At 39.6% G+C, this 21896-nt stretch overlaps 1 protein-coding gene across 6 annotated transcripts in view; it reads left to right on the top strand.

Annotated features, from left to right (window-relative positions):
* The window catches only part of peak1 (pseudopodium-enriched atypical kinase 1), a 178631-nt gene that overhangs the window by 51546 nt on the left and 105189 nt on the right, over positions 1-21896 (top strand). For 4 of the 6 annotated variants that reach the window (XM_043680401.1, XM_043680403.1, XM_043680404.1 and 1 more), the window contains exon 2: positions 11123-11175. The exons of the other annotated variants lie outside the window; for them this stretch is intronic. The gene's annotated coding sequence lies outside the window, so the exon portion shown is untranslated. The remainder of the gene's footprint in view (positions 1-11122; positions 11176-21896) is intronic. 6 annotated transcript variants of the gene reach the window in all.

Here is a 21896-nt window from a genome sequence, read left to right as displayed (position 1 = left end):
GTATAAGTGAAAAGACCAGTACAGTTTTCTTTTGCAATTTGAACATCAAATGGAATTGTGGAAGTGAATGCAGGCTTTTAGGTGACAACTTTCTGAGCAGTAATCCAAAAACTAACTAAATGGAAATAAACGTTTGTGACTTCTGCACAATGTTTTCTTTTCTTTATATGTGTCATTGCCCACAGGGGTTAAAAAAAAAACCTTTAAGATAAATGGATTCCTGTGAACATGTAAAATTTAAAAGGTTATGTTTTTGTTACTGAGGTGGCTGGTCAAGTCAAGAATTTTCCCAGCCTGGCAAACTCTTTGATAGAAAGGGCCCCACCAATGTATGTCTTTCAGCCCTTTGATTTTCTTCTTCAGCTTTCAACAGTTCTCTTTGTTATTATATGGCCATCGGTTTTGTACATAGCCAATGCTGGATGAGTGACGTGGAAGGATGATGGAGGAAAAGGAGAGTTTGTTGCTAATTGTCCTGAGGAAGGGTCACTGGATCTAAAATGTTTACTCTGATTTCTCTCCACATAGACTGCCAGACATGCTGAGCTTTTCCAACAATGTTTTTGTTTCATTGGTAAGACCTTGATTAGCTTCCCAATCCATTTTATGGTCACACTCCGCTGAAAGGCTGTGAAGCATGTGTCATTGAAATACTGGCTCAACTCCATGAAAATTTCAAATGTCTATCTCTGAAATTGAGTGACCAGTTTGGGAGTGCAGAGAAGGGACTTGCCACCTGCACTGTGAAAATTGCTAGTGCCTGCAATTTTTAAATGACAACAGCTCCATGAAAATGAGTTATTGTCTTTTTGAAGCTGGAACAGGTCACAGTTCTATCAATTTTCAAAAATAATACATAGTGAACTTTTGACGGCTAAATTAAAAAAAATCAAAATATTACCTATATTCACCAGTACTGTGTGACAAAGATATGCATCTTCATTGTTCACCATGCATCTTCAACTCCTGCACACTATTAGTTTGTATGGAAATGAAAGTTTCAGCATAGTCTATTTTCCTGAGGTTCCAGGATAACTTTTTTATTGTAGTTAATAAATTTATGAGAAATCCAAATAATTTAGAGATTTTGAAGTAGAGTTCATTGCATTGGAGGCAGTTCAGAGAAGGATCGATTGGCTGATCTTGGGATGAATTGAAGGAAAGGTTGGGGCTTAACTCATTCAAATGGAGAAGTGATCTTATTGAACATTGGATTCTCAGGGGTCTTGAAAATAGATGATGAGAGGATGTTTCCCCTCAGAATCTAGAAGTGGGGACATCATTTCAAAATAAGACTAAGCCAATTTAAGGCAGAGAGAAAGAAACATTTCCCTCTGAGTTGTTAACCTTTGGAATTCTATACATCAGAGAACTGGCTAATTGAATATATCCAAGGATGAATTAGACAGATTTTTGATCTATAAGAAAGTGAAGAGTTATGGGATTAGGTGTCCAGATATGAAAATGAATTTAAGACCACCTTCAGATCAGCTACTGAATGGTGAAAAGGGGATCAACTACCTACTGCTTCTAATTCTCTTGTGATTCAAGAATTTTGTGGATTAGTTGGGAACCTGTTCTTTTGATGATTAAAATATATCCTAGAAGTAATAGAAAATTTACCTGCTTTTTATGTTGTTCATAAAGAATTGAGCGTGAAGAAGCTATTGTGACTCCAGTTAGGTATAGTGTCTGATTAAATGTTCTCCATTATATTGTCACTAATAATTCACTTCCTGTTGTAGATTTATGTGAAATATGAGTACAAGGTATGCTCAAAACTTTTAGCAAAGTTTTCTTATAGCAATAACCATAAATATTAGTGTCAGGGCTTTTTGAAAATGCATTGTACTTGCATTAAGTAGAATATTTAATTGCAGCTTTAACCAGGACATCTATTGCAATTAACTCCTTATAAACCTGGGGTTCTTCCTTAAACATTATTGCATGGATCATGTCGCATTCTGTGAACTTGCACAATTTGTATTTAAAGAACTAGCTGGAATGTATTAAGTCCGCAATCCATTTGATCATTGTTCTTTACAAAAACTTGAATATTAAACATTTTTATACAAAGTCCTGTGGTTTATTCACAGCTTGTTTGTGGCATAGGCTGGCAACCCTCTTTTCCAAGATCAGTTGGCAAAATGTTACATAATTTTAACACATTAACAAAGAGTTGAGAAATTAACGTTCTATCAACTGGAAGGGATAATTGTCAATAAAATGGTTCTGTTTTAAAATTTGTGACATCATTAATGCAAAAATAAACTTAGGCTACAACATTTCCTAAGTTTTGCATGTGACTGATATACAAGCTGTTGAACAATTCTTACAAAGCAGTCTGTTGCCTAAGAAAAATGACCTGTTGGAACACCTGGTTTGCTTTGTATGCTTACCTCAATGATATCATGGTGTGATGCTTAGCCATATAGATCAGCAAAATTCCATTTCAAATTGCTGAGTAGTGATAAATTGGATGATAAGGAAACTCTGCTTTGATCTCCATTTTCCTGGATTAGGGATGGAGAGAGGGATACAATCAGTCACAAACCTTGTTCTTGAAGACTATTTTAAATGCACGAGTGAGTGTACAAAAAAGATAAGACTGTTCGGAAGACACCTGGGTCGTGGATGGAAGGTTTACTGCCATCTGTGGAATCATAATTCATATGATAAATGGCTGCATTTTGTGGAAGAGGGAGAAGAATCATAAAATGCCAACAATGTGAAAACAGGCCATTCAGCCTATCAAATCCACACTGACCCTCTGAGCATCCCATTTAGACCTCCTTAACCCCATAACCCTGCATATTCCTGGCCAGTGTGGGCAATTTTAGCATGGCCAATCCACCTAGCTTGCACATATTTGGACTGTGGAAGGAAACTGGAGCAACTGGAGGAAACCCACAAAGGCATTGTGCAAACTCCACACAAATCAGTCGCCTAAAGGTGGAATTTAACCCAGATCCCTGGCGCTATGAGGAAGCATTGCTAACCACTGAGCCACCATGCTGCCCACAGAGGGTTGAGAGATTATAAGTAACGTCAGAAGAGAGAATTACAACAGCAGTAATTTGGTTTGCATTTAAGAAATGATTGTCACTTGCTCTGTACCTTTTAGTGAAAGCATCGATTGGAGTTCTTCCATTATGTACATTGAAATTATCAGGTTAGAAAATACATGCTTTTAGAATTAGAACAGAGCCTGACAGGTTGATAACCAAAGGTCAATTGGTAAAAGAACCAGCAGGGGGATAAAAGTGAGCTGTTGTGTTCTGCAAGTACTGTCTGAAAGACTGGTAGAGCAGATTGATTTTTAAAAACATTTATAGAGAAATTATAAGAAGATTAAAGAAAAGAAAGAACTTTGAAGAAAGAGCAGAGAGGTGGGACTGATTAGAAAATTCTACAAAAGAACTGACACAGGCATGATAGACCAAATGATGACCTGTCATTCATCATACCATGGTACTAATACTATTGTGGATTTTTACTACAATTTGTGCAATGCAATCTGCTCAACATCTGAATTCTTCTAACATTATAGTGGTGCTTTATATTATAATTAATGGAACTGAGATCCCTTTCCAATTATTATAAATATTTGTATTGTAAAATCATACAATACAGGAGAATTCCTATTGTACCTGTTCAAACTCTTTGTGAGTGCTATTCAGTTCGTCAAGCTCTCAGGTCTTTTTTCCCTAATCACCTTTCTCCATTTACAATTACATGTGTCTACAGTCCCCTTTGAAAGAGACTGCAGCATCTGCTTTCACCATCATTTCAGCAGTGCATCCAAATTGCTCAAACACTTTACATTTAAAATGAATCTATTCATCTCTCCTCTGGTTCTTTTGCCAAATATCTTAAATGTGTGTCCCCTGCCAATGGAAACATTTTCTCCCTCTCTACTGTTACCAAAATTCTTCTTTTGATCACATCTTCTAAATATTGCCATTAATCTCCTTTCCTCTAAAGAGAGAAATTCTAACTGCTCTAATCTCTAAACACTTGGTTAGAGACAAATAAAACTGCAAATGTTGAAATCCAAGGTAGAGAAGTAGGAAGCTGGAAGAACACAGCAAGCCAGGCAACATCAGAGAAGTCAAAGTTTTGGGTGTAACCCTTCAGGACTGGAGGTGTGTGTAAGGGGAACTGGAGATAAAGGGGGTGGTGTGGCAGGGTGGGGATGGTGAATACAGGTAGAGGGTACGACCTGGTCAGTCGATGGGATGAGTGAATTCGGTTGGTGGCTAGAAGGAAGGGTCAATGAGAGGAATGGAAGGGAAGGGGGTAAGTGCTGGGAAGGGAGTTGGGTGATGGGAAGGGAGGTTATTTGAAATTGAAGAACTGAGTTTTGAGTCATAGAGATGTACAGCATGGAAACAGACCCTTTGGTCCAACTCGTCCATGCCGACCAGATATCCCAACCCAACCTAGACCCACCTGCCAGCATCTGGTCCATATCCCTCCAAACCTTTCCTATTCATATACCCATCCATATGACTTTTAAATGTTGCAGTTGTACTAGCCTCCACCACTTCCTCTGTCAGCCCATTCCCCACACACGCCACCCTCTTTGTGGAAAAAGTTGCTCATTGGGTCTCTTTTATATCTTTCCCCTCTCTCCCTAAACCTATGCCCTCTGGTTTTGGACTCCCCCACCCCAGGGAAAAGACCTTGTCTACTTATCCAAATATGCCCCTCATAATTCTATAAACCTCTGTAAGGTCACCCCTCAGTCTCTGAGGGAAAGCAGCCCCATCCTGTTCAACCACTCCCCATAGCTCAAATCCTCCAACCCTGGCAACATCCTTGTAAATCTTTCTAAACCCTTTCAAGTTTCAGAATATCCTTCCAATATGAAGGAGACCAGAACTGCAAGCGATATTCCAAAAGTGGCCTAACCACTGTCCTGTACAGCTGCAATATGACTTTCCAACTCCTGTACTCAGTACCCTGGCCAATAAAAGAAATTATACCAAATACCTTCTTCACTATCCTATCTACCTGCGACTCTACTTTCAAGGAGTATTACTTTCTGACATCATCATCCTTGGCCTTCTCCTTTGCGACAACAAATCAAACCGCACATTTAAGGAACAACACCTCATCTTCTGCCTGAGCAGACTCTAACTGCCCAAAGGACTCCATTTTGGGAAAGCAAATCTTAACAGGACTTTATAACTTGATAGTAAGGTCCTGGGAGTATTACTAAAAGTAATACTCCCAGGACCTTACTATCAAGTTATAAAGTCCTGTTAAGATTTGCTTTCCCAAAATGGAGTCCTTTGGGCAGTTAGAGTCTGCTCAGGCAGAAGATGAGGTGTTGTTCCTTAAATGTGCGGTTTGATTTGTTGTCGCAAAGGAGGAGGCCAAGGATGATGATGTCAGAAAGGGAGTGGGAAGGGGATTAAAATTGGGGGTAACTGGGAGGTCAGGTCGGCCCCTGCGGGCCTGGCTGAGATGCTGAGCAAAACATTCCCTCGTTTACGTTTGGAATCCTTGATGTAGAGAAGACCACAGTGGGAGCACCTGATGCAGTACATTAGGTTGGAGGAGAGGCAGGTTTTTCATCTTTCCTGTTCAGGGAAAAATACCTGGGAGTTTTCGGGTAGGGGAGAGGGTTGGTGGGGAGAGTTGGCAAACCAAGGATTGGCAAAGGGAACAGTCCTTGCGGAAGGTGGAGAGGGGTGCGAATGGGAAAATGTTCTTGGTGGTGAGGTCTAGTTGGAGAAAGTGTTTAAGGATGATGTGTTGGATGTGTTGGTGGGGTGGTAGGTGAAGACAAGGGCAACCCCGTCTTTATCGCATTTGGGGAAGGGGAGTTAGAGCAATGGAATGTGGAATGGAGGCAGTGCGGTGATGGGTTGTCTAGATGAGAAGGGAGAAAGCATGTTGTTCAAAATAGGTGGACAACTGGGATGCTTGGAAGTGGAATATCCCCTTGTCTGAGCAGATGTGGGGGAGGCAAAGGAATTGGGAGAATGGAATGGATTTCTTGCATGATCCTGGGTGCGAGGAGGTGTAGTCCAGATAGTTGAGAGAGTCTGTGGGTTTATGATAAATGTCCATCTGGAGACAGTCACCGGAGATGGAAATGGAGAGGTTGAGAAAGGGGAGGGAGGTGTACAAGATGGACCAAGTGAATTTGAGGGCAGGGTGGAAGTTGTGGGCAAAGTTGATGAACTGCTCCAGTTCAGCCTGGGTGCAGGATGCTGCATAGATGCAGTCATTGACGTAACGGCAAAAGAGCTGGGGCACAGTGTCTGTGTAGGTACTAAAGAGGGACTGTTCAAAGTAGCCGACAAAGAGACAGGTGTAGCTGGGCCCCATCCATGGCCATCCCGTAGTCCTCACCCTTAATAACTTTTCCTTTAACTCCTCCCATTTCCTCCAAATCCAGAGAGTGGCCATGGGCACTTCGATGGGCCCCAGTTACATCTGCCTCTTTGTTAGCTATGTAGAACAGCCCCTCTTCAGCTCCTCCTCCTTCCCTTCCATTCTTCTCTTCGGCCCTTCCTTCTAGCCACCAACTGGATTCATTCCTCCCATCCACTGAGCAGGTCGTACCTTCTACCTGTGTTCACTTATCCCCACCTTCCCACCCTGCCCCCACCACACCCTTTATCTGCAGCTCCCCTTACATCCACCGGAAGAAGGGTTACACCTGAAATGTTGATTCCTGATGTTGCCTGGCTTGTTGTGTTCTTCCATCCTCTTGCTTGTCTACTTATCTTTAAACACATTAGGGATGAGTGAGCTTGATTATCAACTGCATAAAAGTTTGCACCCATATCCTTCCTAAAATGTGATGCCTTGAATTGGACACACTATGCCTGAAGCCTAACCAGTGATTTCTAAATGTTTAATATTGGTTTCTTCCTTTTGTGCTCCGATCTCTGTAGAACGGAAGGGTTAGGATTCCATCTCTTCTTTTTAACAACTTCCCACTTTGAAAGATTTTGAGCAAGAACAAGAGGGAAAATAGTTGTTAGTTGCAGCACTTCAATGAATCAGAGTTGACTTGTCAACCAATTAGTGCCCTTTTCTCATGTAGTATAAATTGTTGCTCCCTTTAAAATTTGGCTTTCTTGTTTGTCATGATGAGTGCTAGGTGGAAACAATGGCATGCCTTTCTTTTTCAGCAATATCCAAGTTCTGCACTTTAAGTGACTTTGTATGTGAGTCCAAGTCTCTGTTCCTGTATTTCTTTTAATATTATGCCATTTTGTTTATATTGCTTCTCATTCATTACAAAATGTGTCCATCTAATTTACTTGTAGTTTCTATGAATGTGCTCCATTTTGCTGATAAACTGATGATTCTTGATGATTCCTAGTTTCTGTAGGCGTTGTAGTTAAATGTACAGTCAAGCCTCTATTGCATCTATTGTTCTGAGAAATAAATTTGTTTCCTGTAACCTTAAGTTCACAGCATTGATTGATATAGTTGGATTTACGTACAAAAGCATGTAACATCATGGATTGAACTTTTTAAACAACAGAGTCATGATTCATGAACATAAGGCTGCCTGGCACCAGCTGCTTTACATTTCCTTTTTCTGTGTGTTACAGTCCCTTTTGCTCAGGAAATCCAGCGGATTAGCCTATCATTGTTGATTCAGTCATCTGATTATAATTGGTATTTTAAATCAGTCACTTTCAATGCCATAAAGCTGTGAATTGTGACACCGATTCTGATCATATGGTAATTTATCCAGACTTTTAGTACTTGTAATTAGCGTTTAAAAGTAACTTTTCATACAAGTTTATTTTTAGATCTGGAATTGTTATGTTTAATTATTCATAGAATTTAACATGTAAATACAAATCGATGAGTATCAGTATCAGAAACGTGAGTATGGTTTTTAAACAAAAGTCCAACATCAGATGACAATACAAGACGAAAGTGAGGACTGCAATTGCTGGAGATCAGAGTTGAGAGTGTGGTGCTGGAAAAGCACAGCGGGGTCAGGCAGCATCTGAGGAGCAGGAGATTCGACGTTTCGGGCAAAAGCCCTTCATCAGGAATCCTACTATATTTGCGACATTTTAGTTTTAAAATTCCAACGGAATCATTTTGAAAGAAGGGAATCTTCTCACCCGCTTAATATTAGAAGATTTATCATACAGACAGGTCGGCTTTAAAGCACTCTGGCTTGAAGCTTCATTAATATTTAATATTATCATCGTTCTGGTTGGTCCCTTAAGGCACGCCTGATTTTTTTTTCTTATCACTTGAGTGTTATTTATTTGAGAACATTAGTTGCAAATAATGTGAAAATTGATATCTACATCTTTATCATAGTGTGTGTGTGTATATACGTACATATAAGGGTTGCCTTTTAGAAGTGCAGTGTTTGAAAACAAACATCACCCCTCTCTGTCCAGGAGTGCTGAGGCTCATTTGGACGTTCCTACCATTGCCCTGCTGGGATTAATTAGTTCAGTGCAAGTTGGAGATCGAATTTTTATTCTTGAAATGTTTATGGGCCAATTCTATCTTTTGCTGTACAGCTGCCATTTGAATTAGTCTAGTTTCAGTAGCTAAAACTGGAGTGGTAGGAAGTAGACTCATTTCTATGATTTCCCGACATTGGGTTCCTGTTCTCAGCTAGGCCACTGGATGGAAACCAGGAATCTTCCCACCTAGAGGAGGGGAAATCAAAAGACAAAAGACTTTTTCCTTGGTTCACCATCAGGCGCAAAGTTACTTGGCATGAGTCAATTTATGGAATGTCCTAATTCTGGACTTTTACTCATGGAAACCATTTGGATAGAGAATCTATGAAAATTAAGATAAACTGAGTGACTACCTTTATAATCAATTATTATACATTTGCCACAGAGACTGGTGTTGAATGCTCTGCAGCACTCACTATTTCTTGTGCCTGATCTGGTAGTATACTTCAGTAGTTGACCCAAGTAGACATCTTGCATTTGCGTACCAGAACACCAACATCTGTGAGTCGACTTCTTTCATTGTGTAATGTTACGTTAGCTAGTTTTCATAGGTTTTTCACTGGATTAATATAGTGGTTTCTTGTCAGGAAAAAGTAACCGAATGCTTGGTAGATGATCACTCTTCCCAGTGGAACGTGGGTGACATTGTGTAGCAATACCTATGTTATCACGAGTGTCAAACATACAATGCCTTTTTTTTGTTTTTCTGTTGTGCCATAGTGGTGGTAAATACATTACTGAAACCATTTTTGTATGATAAGGAACAAAGTGAAGATATTTGAAACTGGCTAATCAGAACATATACAATACATATACTTTTTCCTGCATCAATGGAACTTGCTAATCAAAATTTGAAATTGCCACCCCAGTGAACAAATTCACATCAATGTTATGAAATAAACACACAACTGTAGATGATGGAGATCGAAAACGTACAAAAATAGAAATTGCTGAAGAAACTCAGGCGGTTTGGCAACATATCTGGAGAGAGAAATGGAGTTAATGTCTTGAGTCCAGTGACTCGATGGTGAAGAAGGGTCACTGGACTCAACATTAAATCTGTTTCTCCCTGCACGGGTGCTGTCAGACTCTCATCCATATTACTTTCCTAACCAGAGCTACATTTCCTGGTTCCCTAGTTATTATTCAGTTTTATTAAGTGGAGAACTGGGAAACCAGGTTTCCTCAATTTATTTCAGACCTGTGTGAAATGAATTGATCTCAACTGGGATTGTGGTGATACTGATGGCTCTGATTCTGCCGAGAAGGGGACTAGATAGATTATTCCTTCAGTATGTACAGGATATTGGTTAGGCCACTGTTGGAATATTGCATGCAATTCTGGTCTCCTTCCTATCGGAAAGATGTTGTGAAACTTGAAAGGGTTCAGAAAAGATTTACAAGGATGTTGCCAGGGTGGGAGGATTTGAGCTATAGGGAGGGGCTAAACAGGCTGGGACTGTTTTCCCTGGAGCGTCTGAGGCTGAGGGGTGACCTTGTAGAGGTTTACAAAATTATGAGGGGTATGGATAGGGTAAATAGGCAAAGTCTTTTCCCTGGGGTCGGGAGTCCAGAACTAGAAGGCATAGGTTTAGGGTGAGAGGGGAAAGATATAAAAGAGACCTAAGGGGCAACTTTTTCATGCAGAGGGTGGTACATGCATGGAATGAGCTGCCAGAGGAAGTGGTGAAGGCTGGTACAATTGCAACATTTAAAAGGCATCTGGATGGGTATATGAATAGGAAGGGTTTGGAGGGATATGGGCTGGGCGCTGGCAGGTGGGACTAGATTGGGTTGGGCATGGACGGGTTGGACTGAAAGGTCTGTTTCCATGTTGTACATCTCTATGACTCCATGACTGTAATTGGCTATGTACTCATAGACATTGAGTCAGGGCAGGGTTGGACTCCTTTTGAACTTATGGTGTTATATGAGCACAATGTGCAGAGATTTAGAACCCAAATTACAACATTGTAAAACTGAATTTGATAAGTTAGATAGGGTTCTGGGTTGGCAGTAGAAAAGGTGAGCAGAAACATTGCCAAATTATTGTCAAAATATAACTGGATCATTAATGTTCTTCAGTGAAGGAGATAGTTAGTTGAGTCCACATGTGACCAGCTCCACATTAATTTTACTGTTAATGCCACGTTTATTATTCAAAAAGATGGCAGACCACCAGTTTTGCAGACAAGTGTTATCAATTACTGGCAATAAATGTAGCCATACTATCACCCAAACCAAAGAACAAATTCATTTAAAAAAAGCTCTTCCCAAAGGAACAGTATCGGATAATAACTGACACTGGTAAAGCTAAAGCCTCGCTGTAACCAAAACATTCACTAGAGATGGGTGAGATGGAAGAATTGTAGAACAATGGCTTTATTGAATCTGGGTGAAATGTGTTATAAGATTGAATTGCACAGTGTTATAATAAAGGAGGAGGCCATTGTGTCCATTACGCCTCTAGCTTTCTGAAAGACTATCCAAATCCAATCGTACGCACTTTCCCTGTAGTCCAACAATCCTTTTTCTCTCAAATATACATACAATTCCCTTTAACAATATGTAATGAGTTCACTATCATTTCAATAATTTTAGTGACTGTGTAATTTAATGTATTTACTAAAAACTCTATTTTCACTCCATAGATTTATTACTTAAGATCTCCACAAGAAACTACTTTCCTGTAAGAAAATTTAGAGTAAGTATATTAAGTTTACTAAAAATAGAATGTAATAACCGATTGTTGCCAATCTGAGTTTTGATCTAAGCAGCTTAGAGGCTCCTGAGCTTGGATATGCAATGTTTAATGATTTTGTTTTACCTGGTCTCTTGTGTAATTTGAGGCATTTTGAATTTTTCATTTTCTTAATTTTCTTTTCTCTTTGGAGAAAACACAACATTGTATTCTCAATTCATTATTCCAAATCATTTGGAAAGCAATAAAGTGATACTCAAACTTTATTTGACTGCACTATAGTAATGCCTATGTGAACGTGAGTCCAGATGACCACTTTCATGTTTTCCCTGATGCTGCAACAGCAACCTTTATCATGATCCATTAGTTTCAAAATGTGTGGAATCTTATACACTTGGCCATTTTTCTAAGTCCTGTGAAATTCAAGGATCTTGAAACGCTGCTTTGCCCTGTAGTTTTCGGGGATATGGTTTGGTGGCTTAACCATGGTATAAACCCCATGCGGGGAGAAGGGTATGTCTGGGTGGGATGCTCTTTCAATGTTCAGTATAGACCCAATCGGCCAATTGGCCTTTTTCTGCACTTTAGGGATTCTCTGATTCTATTTGCTGCTGCCATTCTCAAATTAAGCATCAACAAAGCTACCTGAGTGCAGATACTGACATTGTAATACAGGGAGGTCATAATGCTTGTAGGAACGGAAACCACAATGGTAAAATTTGATTTGATATCCAGAAATGTTAAGGAATAGAAGCCAGCTTAAATAATTTTGAACGTCAGAAAAAATGAGGGGTAACTTCAGAAGCATGAGTGACGAGTATAGGCAAGCATTTACAGATGTCTCAAGCTGTACAGCATGGAAACAGAACCTTTGGTTGAACTTCTCCATGCTGATCAGATATCCTAAATTAATCTAGTCCCATTTGCTAGCATTTGGCCCATTTCCCTCTGAACCCTTAGTAGTCATACACCCATCCAGATGCCTTTTAAATGTTCTAATTGTACCAGCTCCACCACTTCCTCTGACAGCTCATTTCATGCATGTACCACCCTCTGCGTGAAAAGGTTGCCCCTTGGTACCCTTTTTAAATCTTTCTCCTCTCACATTAAACTCATGCCCTCACCCTATCCATGCCCCTCATGATTTTATAAACTGCTATAGGGTCATCCCTCCACTTCTGACACTCAAGGAAAAATAGCCCCAGCCTATTCAGCATCTCCCTATAGTTCAAACCCTCCAACCTTGGCAACATCCTTGTAAATCTTTCCTGAACCCTTTCAGGTTTCACAACATAATTCCTATAGCAGGAGACCAGAATTGTATGCAGTATTCCAAAAATGGCCTAACCAATGTCTTAGCCGCAACATGACTTTCCAACTCCTTTACTCAATGTACTGACCAATAAAGGCAAGCATACACCACCTTCACTATCCTGTCTACCTGCAGTTCCACTTTCAAGAAACTTTGAACCTGCAGTCAAAGGTCTCTTTGTTCAGCCATACACCCAATATCCTTCGAATATAACTTTGTAGGGTTGTTTAAAGTAATGTATAGCAAGCATGACCATTAAATGTAGATTTAAATTTGTGCCAAAATAGTTAAAATTAATTATAAGCAAAATAAGGAGGAAAATGAAGTCCTGCAGGGTGAAAGGTAAGTTAGTTCTCTGAGATGAATATTATTATTTCAAACACTTTTCTCGTAACTACCTTTGAAACAGAGAAAAGTGGCAAAAAGCATTGACTAGGATATAAATAAAATCAGTAGGAGATTGGTCAGATGAAAGAAGAGTTCAAAAGCAGAAACTGTAAATGACAGTCAAACATAGGAAAGCCATTAGCTAACACACTATTGACTTGAAGCTATTGATATAAGCAAGATGAAAGTCAGGAGAATAATTTCTACTTATGGTATCTTTAATGTGATAAAACATTTCAAGGTGTTTCACAAGAGCAATTTAAAAGGCTGTGTTGCTGCCAGTGCAATTTCACTTCATACACATGGAATTTCAGTGCTTGTGACATCACTGCATCAAAGAATAATGGTTCAGATGTCTAACTATCACTGTCCCACTCCAAACCCTTTGCTGCCTCACTGTAGTTTCACTCCCACCCTATTCACCTCCTCCTCCCTCCTTCTGTCAACTTTCTCACTGCCCTGTTTCCAAACCTTGACTTTTGCTGCCTCACCTGCATCCCTGCTTGAGCAAAGCCAGGAACTGGGTGATGAGCAGGGCAGTGAGACAGGTGGTAAACTGGAGGCAACAACAATGTTGTTAGCACTGCAAAGTTCCTATTCTGGTGCTGTGGCAGCAGGTAGTGTTTTAAGAAACAACAAAATTAACGCGAACGCACACAAACAGTACTCGGGAAAATGATCAAAGGTTTAGTTAGGGAAATAAGTTTTGTGAAACATCTTAAAAGAAAGACGAAAAGTGGAGAGATTTAGGAAAGGAATTACAGGCCTTGGAGTCTTGGCATCTGAAGGCCTGACCACCTAATGATGGATTGCTTTTAAAAATACAGACCCTTATGATGTCCGAATTGAAACAGTGCAAATATCTTGGAGGGCAGGAGGAGATGCAGAATTGCTCTTATCATGGTCAAATTTGGCACAAGGGTTGGGAAATGTATTGTTTAGTCTTGGAGTTATTAGAGCGTTGACGGATTTGGAGTGCACAGCAGGAACAGAAGACTGTGGCTCAGCCTCAAATTCCCGATGCTACATGATACATACTGTTACGAGACAGGGTAAACCCTTATGCTAATTTGAACCAGAGCCACAGAAAAGCTCACGTCGTCTCATAATCTGTTTAAGTATGAATGACAAAGAACTACCAAATTCCCACTATTTAAAGAAAAAGAAATTAACAATTTATTCTTTAACTCCAAGAAACACAAAAACATTAATCAACAACTATCCACATCGTAATCCTCCTTTGTCTGATTAATTTATATACCTTCCACTGTACAACAACATACTGATCCAATAAAACCCTCGGTTACGTTTAACAAAAAAGTTCAGATTTCAAAACCAGCCAGTTGTCGCTTTTCCCAGGTATCTTCGTTTGTACTTTCCTGGGTCTCTTTTCCGGTCTTCAGCTTCATAACTTTCATATGAAAAGGTACCTTTCAGAGAGAGGCTATGCAGGCCGTATTTTTTTGGTGCTCTTTGCTGCTCAAAATATCTGATTTTATATACCCCAAAACGTCAGACTGTCTCATTGGTTTGATGTTAAAAATCACACAACACCAGGTTATAGTCCAATAGGTTTAATTGGTATTTTTTTGGTGCTCTTTGCTGCTCAAAATATCTGATTTTATATACCCCAAAACGTCAGACTGTCTCATTGGTTTGATGATTAAAAATCACACAACACCAGGTTATAGTCCAATAGGTTTAATTGGAAGCACACTAGCTTTCAGAGCGCGGTCCTTCATCAGTTGGTAATGAAGGAGCGATGCTCCGAAAGCTAGTGTGCTTCCAATTAAACCTGTTGGACTATAACCTGGTGTTATGTGATTTTTAACTTTGTACACCCCAGTCCAACACCGGCATCTCCAAATCATTGGTTTGATGTCATTCAAAACATTAAAATTCAAATTCGATTGGATTTTGCTATCTTGAGGCATAATTTAAATTGATTGGCTGGATTCGATTTTGTTGTGTACCATGGCAACTCATCTCCAGCTATTTGTTTCACAACCATTTTTAAATTGTTCAGCTCACTCTGTGCTTTCAGTCAGTCCTTCCCAGCTTTCACTATCTCTTAAAGGTACAGTACACACCTACACCTTCATAACAATATCATGAAATATAAAGAGAGAAGTGGATAAATGTGGGGCACTGCCAGTGATTAAGAATAGAATACTAAGAAACTACTAATAGATTAGCATGTAAATGCAGTTGATAATCTGGTACCTTGCAAATAGTAGCTAACATGGACTGAAAAAGGAAGGATCCTGCATGAACAGTCTCCTTTGTTTTTAACCTGGGTGAAGCTTAGAAAGCCTGATGACAGTGTGCCTAGATTTTAAAGAAACCTTTCACCAAGCTCAGCAATTAGACTTCTATCTGGAACTCTTAACTGGATTGGATTCCCAGTGGATCTTGGTACCTGGAGAGAAGTTGTTTGTAATGTCGAAAGGAGCAGAATTGAGTCCTTTGTAATATGTTAAGCAGTGATTTGAAGGAAGAGATTCAATGCAAGTCGATCGAATTTGCAGATTATAATAAATTGAGAGCCAGTTTTTCAAAAATTTCATATGTGTCGTTAAAATGACTGGCTATATAGAAAGTGACCAGCCTATGATGTGAAGGCTGTTGAAATAGCTGAAAATGATGTAAAAATCTAGCAGTTACACCAAATTGAAAGTTCACCATTCTTCCTTTAATACATATTCTGTGGAATAACAGAAGTGATCAATGTGACTTATTATCAGAGTCTATTCAAAAACCCAAATTTAATTCAGGATTTATTGTAAGGATAAGTCCCTTTTTATTAAAGGCTTCTAAGGGTAAACAATCTGGATAACAATTTCTGCTTACACATCTTGGAGGGATTTTAGTGGTAGGTAATTTCAATGATTGTTGAACATGATGAGCTTTTTCATTGTGTAAAAATTGTTGGCTTTAATACGTTACAAAATATCTTTGTTTTCTGTTGAGCTATTGACATTGCAGTATGCTTGCTGCACTTGATATAAAACACATTTTCATTATGCTGTCTGCAAAACAAATTATACAAACATATCTATTTAGCTGTAAGTTAAGATATTCTATAGTGCTTGGAAATTGTGCATTTGGATTTAGTAACCATGGATGAGTTTATAAATGCAAGAAAACAGACAGAATTTTGTGAAATCATTGAAAAACCAATCTAATGTTCTCTGAAAGGATATTGTTGCCATGGTGAATTGTTTTGTAACAACTGTACTCATTTCATACTTCATTTCTCTGTCCATTGAATGCTACCATTTTGAGCTGCATTTTGCATTCTGAGTAACTGAATTCCTGAACAGTACAAATGTTGTGATTATACAGATTGATAACTGGCTAAGCAAATTGTTAGGCCTTGGGATATTTGGGGAATATTGTGTTGATGTCATCAGTTCAGTAGTCCAGAGGGCACATCACAGCAGCTATGGAATTTGAATTCGGTTAGCTTTTTTGTGGGAGGGGTGGGAACTGAAATTCAAAGCCAGCCTCCATCATAGAACATAGAAGATGACAGCACAATACAGGCCCTTCAGTCTTTGATGTTGCGCTGACCTGTGGAACCAATCTGAAGCCCATCTATCGTACACTATTCCATTTTCATCCATATGTTTATCCAAGACCAATTAAATGCCCTTAACGTTGGTGAGTTGAAAAGTGTGGTGCTGGAAAAGCGCAGCAGGCCAGGCAGCATCCGAGGAGTAGGAGAATCGATGTTTCGGGCATAAGCCCTTCTTCAGGAAGCTCTCCTCCTTGCATCTGCAGTCCTCACTTTCTCCTAGTTGATCTTAACGTTGGTGAGTCTACTACTATTGCAGGCAGTGCGTTCCACGCTCCTACTACTCTCTGAATAAAGAAAGTACCTCTGACATCTGTCCTATATCTATCACTCCTCAATTTAAAGCTATGTCTCCTCATGCTAGCCATCATTATCCGAGGGAAAAAGGCTCTTACTGTCCACCCTATCTAACCCTCTGTTTATCTTATGTCTCAATTAAGTCACCTCTCAACCTTCCTTTCTCTAACGAAAACAGCCTCAATTCCCTCAGCCTTTCCTCATAAGACCTTCCCACCATACCAGTCAACATCCTAGTAAATCTCCTCTGAACCCTTTGCAAAGTTTCCACATCCTTCCTATAATGCAGTGACCAGAACTGTACGCAATACTCCAAGTATAGCTGCACCAGAGTTTTGTACAGATGGAGTATGACCTTTTGGCTCTGAAACTCATTCCCTCTACCAATAAAAGCTAACACACCATATGCCTTCTTAACAACCCTATTAACCTGCGTGGCAGCTTTCAGGGATCTATGTACCTGGACACCGAGATCTCTCTGCTCATCTCCACTACCAAGAATCTTACCATTAGCCCAGTACTCTCTATTCCTGTTGCTCCCTCCAAAGTGAATCACCTTGCACTTTTCCACATTAAACTCCATTTGCCACCTCTCAGCCCAGCTCTGCAACTTATCTATGTCCCTCTGTAACCTGCAACATCCTTTAACACTATCCACAACTCCACCGACCTTAGTCTCATCTGCAAATTTACTAACCCATCCTTCTATGCCCTCATCCAGGTCATTTATAAAAATGACAAACAGCAGTGGCCCCAAAACAGATCCTTGCAGTACACCACTGGTAACTGAACTCCAGGATGAACATTTCCAACCAACCACCACCCTCTGTCTTTTTTCAGCTAATCAACTTCTGATCCAAACCACTAAATCACTCTCAATCCCATGCCTCTGTATTTTGAGGAGAAAGTGAGGTCTGCAGATGCTGGAGATCAGAGCTGAAAATGTGTTGCTGGAAAAGCACAACAGGTCAGGCAGCATCCAAGGAACAGGAGAATCGACATTTTGGGCATAAGCCCTTCTTCAGGAAGGGCTTATGCCCGAAACGTCGATTCTCCTGTTCCTTGGATGCTGCCTGACCTGCTGCTCTGTATGAGCAATAGCCTACCGTGGGGAACCTTATGAAACAGCTTACTGAAGTCCATATACACCATATCAACCGCTTTACCCTCATCCACCTGTTTGGTCACTATCTCAAAGAACTCAAGGTTTGTGAGACATGACCTACCCTTCACAAAACTTGACTATCCCTAATCAACTTATTCCTCTCTAGATGATTATAAATCCTATCTCTTAACCTTTCCAACACTTTACCCACAACCCAAGTAAGGCTCACTGGTCTAGAATTACTCGGGTTGTCCTTACTCCCCTTCTTGAACAAGGGGACAGCATTTGCTATCCTCCAGTCTTCTGGCACTATTCCTGTAGACAATGATGACATAAAGATCAAAGCCAAAGGCTCTGCAATCTCCTCCCTGGCTTCCCAGAGAATCCTAGGATAAATCCCATCCATCCCAGGGACTTAACTATTTTCACACGTTCCAGAATTGCTAACACCACCTCCTCAATCCCATCTAGTCTAGTAGCCTGTATCTCCGTATTCTCCTCAACAATATTGTTGTTTTCTAGTGCGAATACGATGGAAAATATTCATTTAGTGCTTCCCCTATCTCCTCTGACTCCAAACACCTTCTCACTACTATCCTTGATTGGCCCTAATCTTTCTCTATTCATTCTTTTATTCCTGATATTCCTCGAGAAAGCTTTAGGATTTTCCTTGATCCTATCTGCCAATGACTTCTCATGTCCCCTTGTGGCTCTTCTTAGCTCTCTCTTTAGGTCTTTTCCTGGCTAACCTGTAACTCTCAAGCACCCTAACTGATTCTTCATATCTCATCCTCACATAAGCCTTCTTCTTCATCTTGACAAGAGATTCAACTTCTTGAGTAAACCACTGCTCCCTCGCTCGACCACTTCCCCCCTGCCTGTCAGGTACATACTTGTCAAGGATAAGCTCCATATTTCAATTGTGCCCATTCCCTGCAGTTTCCTTCCCCATCGTATGCATCCTAAATCTTGCCTAATCGAATCATAATTGCCTTTCCCCCAGCAATAACTCTTGCTCAGCATTATATACCTGTCCCTTGCCATTGCTAAAGTAAACATAACTGAATTGTGGTCACTATCACCACAGCGCTCACCTACCTCCAAATCTAACACCTGACCAGGTTCATTACCCAGTTCCAAATCCAGGGTGGCCTTGCCCCTTGTTGGCTTGTCTACATACTGTCAGGAAACCATCCTGCACACATTGGACAAAAACTGACCCATCTAAAGTACTCAAACTATAGTATTTCCAGTGAATATTTGGGAAGTTAAAGTCCCCCATAACAGCAACCCTATTACTCTCACTCCTATCCAGAATTATGTTTGTTATCCTCTCCTCTACATCTCTGGAACAATTTGGAGACCTATAGAAAACTCCCAACAGATTGACCTCCTTTCCTGTTTCTAACCTGAACCCATATTACCTCAGTAAATGAGTCCTCAAACATCCTTTCTACCACAGTAATATTGTCCTTGACTAACAGTGCCACACGTCCTCTCTTTTGCCATCTTCTCTGTTCTTACTGAAACATCTAAATCCTGGAACCTGCAACAGCCAGGTTCATGGTGACTGTGAAGCTTTCATCAGTTCTTGTGAAAGTCTGTTTAATTCTGTGAAGTCCAATGTTCTTACCTAGTCTGGCCTACGTGTGACTCCAGATGGACAGTAATATGGTTGATTGGCAACTGCTCTATGAAGTGACCGAGACAGCCATTTTAAGAGAAATTATGGACAGATAACAGGTGCTGGCTTTGCTCGTGATGTTCACATCCTATGGCAGAGTGAAGAAAATAATCATAATCTTCCTGTTTAATAAAGGCAGGAATACTCAAAGTAAAGAAACATTTGATCAGTTATCTTTATTGATTTACACATTACATGCAATGCCATGAAACCAGTATCATCAAGGCTCACAGACAAAATGAGGTGCTTGAATGCTACATGTTTTAGTGGTCATGGTAGCTCAGTGCAATTTTTAAGGTGCTCCAAAGTGCAGTAACTTTATAGAATTAACTACAGTATAAGCTTGTATGTAAGTGTGCTGTGTGCTGTTATTGTTTTATTTTTATTTTTAATTTTTCCAAATACATACTTTATTCATAAAATTTGTAAAAGTATATAAAAATACATTTGAACTTGAAAATTATAGAATGGGCAACAAAATTCAACTTGTCTCCATACAGCATGATCCATGATCTAAAAGATTCTAAAACTTTTAGTACTTTCAATATACATATGGTGGTATAGATACAGCCCAAGGCCAAAACATTTCCAGTTGAAAATTACAAAGTGAATAGATTCAAACTTTTCTCCCTCCATCATGTTCCACTCTGAGGTGTCTCGGTCCAATTTCAATGTGTTTGGTGTTCAAAATGTGTATTCCTTGTCACGCATACACCTAGAGGAATTCTATTGTTTCTGGCCTCGAGTACTCTAGGTCTGCTGGTTTATATATTAGCTAAAGCAGCGATACCCCATCTCCATGGGCACATGCCCATGAGCAACATTTATGTTAATTATTCTTCAAACATTTTTCATATATGAATGACCGTGTCTGTTAACGCCTGCACTCCTCATCTTTCTCTTGAATTGCAGAATTGAGAAAGAGTTAGGGGTCAGCTTTTCAGAGGATACTGTCCTACATTAGCTATACTTCCTCCAATTATTATTACCATTGGACAATTCTGCATTATAATTCTAGTACTGCATTTGTATTAGTTTTTCAAGAGATGATAGAGTGATGCAAAATAGCGTCAAAAGCTATTTTTAGGAACTACGTAGCCAAATCTTATAACCACAGTCAGTTACTCCATGTTATCCTTAAATAGTGCCATATTGAACAGCCATCTGAGCATCTCAGACTAACATGTCATTCAAAGTATGGCAGCTTCAAAACTGCCTTAGTTTTAATACACCACTGAAATATCAGCTTAGCTGATATGGTTCAACTTCTCAGTAGGGCTTGAATCAACAACCTTTTGATTCAGCAATGAGTGTTACTAATTGACCCAAGTCATAGATTCTAGAACAGTGTTAAACTAGCACAGATGACTTTATTAAGCGTTCGATTAGTTTCTTTGTTTGAATAGTTTCAGGATCAAGGCTAACCCAAAAGTCAACTTTTAGGTTGTCATTCCAAGAGCATGTAATAGGCAAGCGGTATAACATATATCAGCAGAATGCCTATGGTTGCTGATAGTGATGCAAGATAATTGTTTCCCAAAAGGAGGGAGGCAATTTGACATGGATATGAATCAACAATAATAGAAATGCACTTTTACCCCATCATGAGTTTCAATCATCCTCCTCACACTCCCTCTGAAAACCTATCATCCTATTCCTGATAGTTTGCAGACAATCACTGGCTTAGCTAAGATCACAGAGCTGCCAGTGCCTCGGCAATGTAACCCAATAAGAGTCATGATACTCAAGTGGAGTGGTAAAGTGAGAAGGTTGAGGGGAGAGAGTCATCTCTTTGCATGATGGCATTTTCCTGGGAAACTTGTGTATTCACAATTGTCTCTATGATTTATTGCCATTGTATAGAAGGATCCAAGACTGTAAATCAGATCAGAGATAATGGCAGCATTTATTCTTCATAATGAATTTGGTATGTGTCAGCTGTGTCCGTTTGACTGATAGCGGCCAGTACACAGAAACTGCAGTTCATAATTCATTTGATATGCTGAGATTGAAAATTCAGCATATTAGTTTGTCCTTTGCTGATACATTATACATGGAGTTTGTTTCACAGATAATCTAATTACAAATTGCATTTTTAAACATTGGCTTTCAATTGGTTCCAATTCCATAGTGAATGGAAAACTCACCAGTGTATTCAATGCCAGAGCTTGGACATTGCATTTGGTTTATACTGTAATAAATTTAGTAAATGGAACAGATTTTAACTCATTTGATACCCTCCCATTTGTACAATTAGAGTGCAATGTGTCTGAAATGCTTTACTATAATTTATGCAACATTACTGGCCACTTTCTTTAATTAGAACAAGCACATTTTAGGTTTAATTGTAGCAATTAAGTAA

Source organism: Chiloscyllium plagiosum, chromosome 40, assembly GCF_004010195.1.
Source record: "Chiloscyllium plagiosum isolate BGI_BamShark_2017 chromosome 40, ASM401019v2, whole genome shotgun sequence".
In the NCBI taxonomy this organism is placed as follows: Eukaryota; Metazoa; Chordata; class Chondrichthyes; order Orectolobiformes; family Hemiscylliidae; genus Chiloscyllium; species Chiloscyllium plagiosum.
The sequence above is the reverse complement of the archived record's forward strand: the minus strand, read 5'-3'. Positions and strand labels throughout refer to the sequence as shown.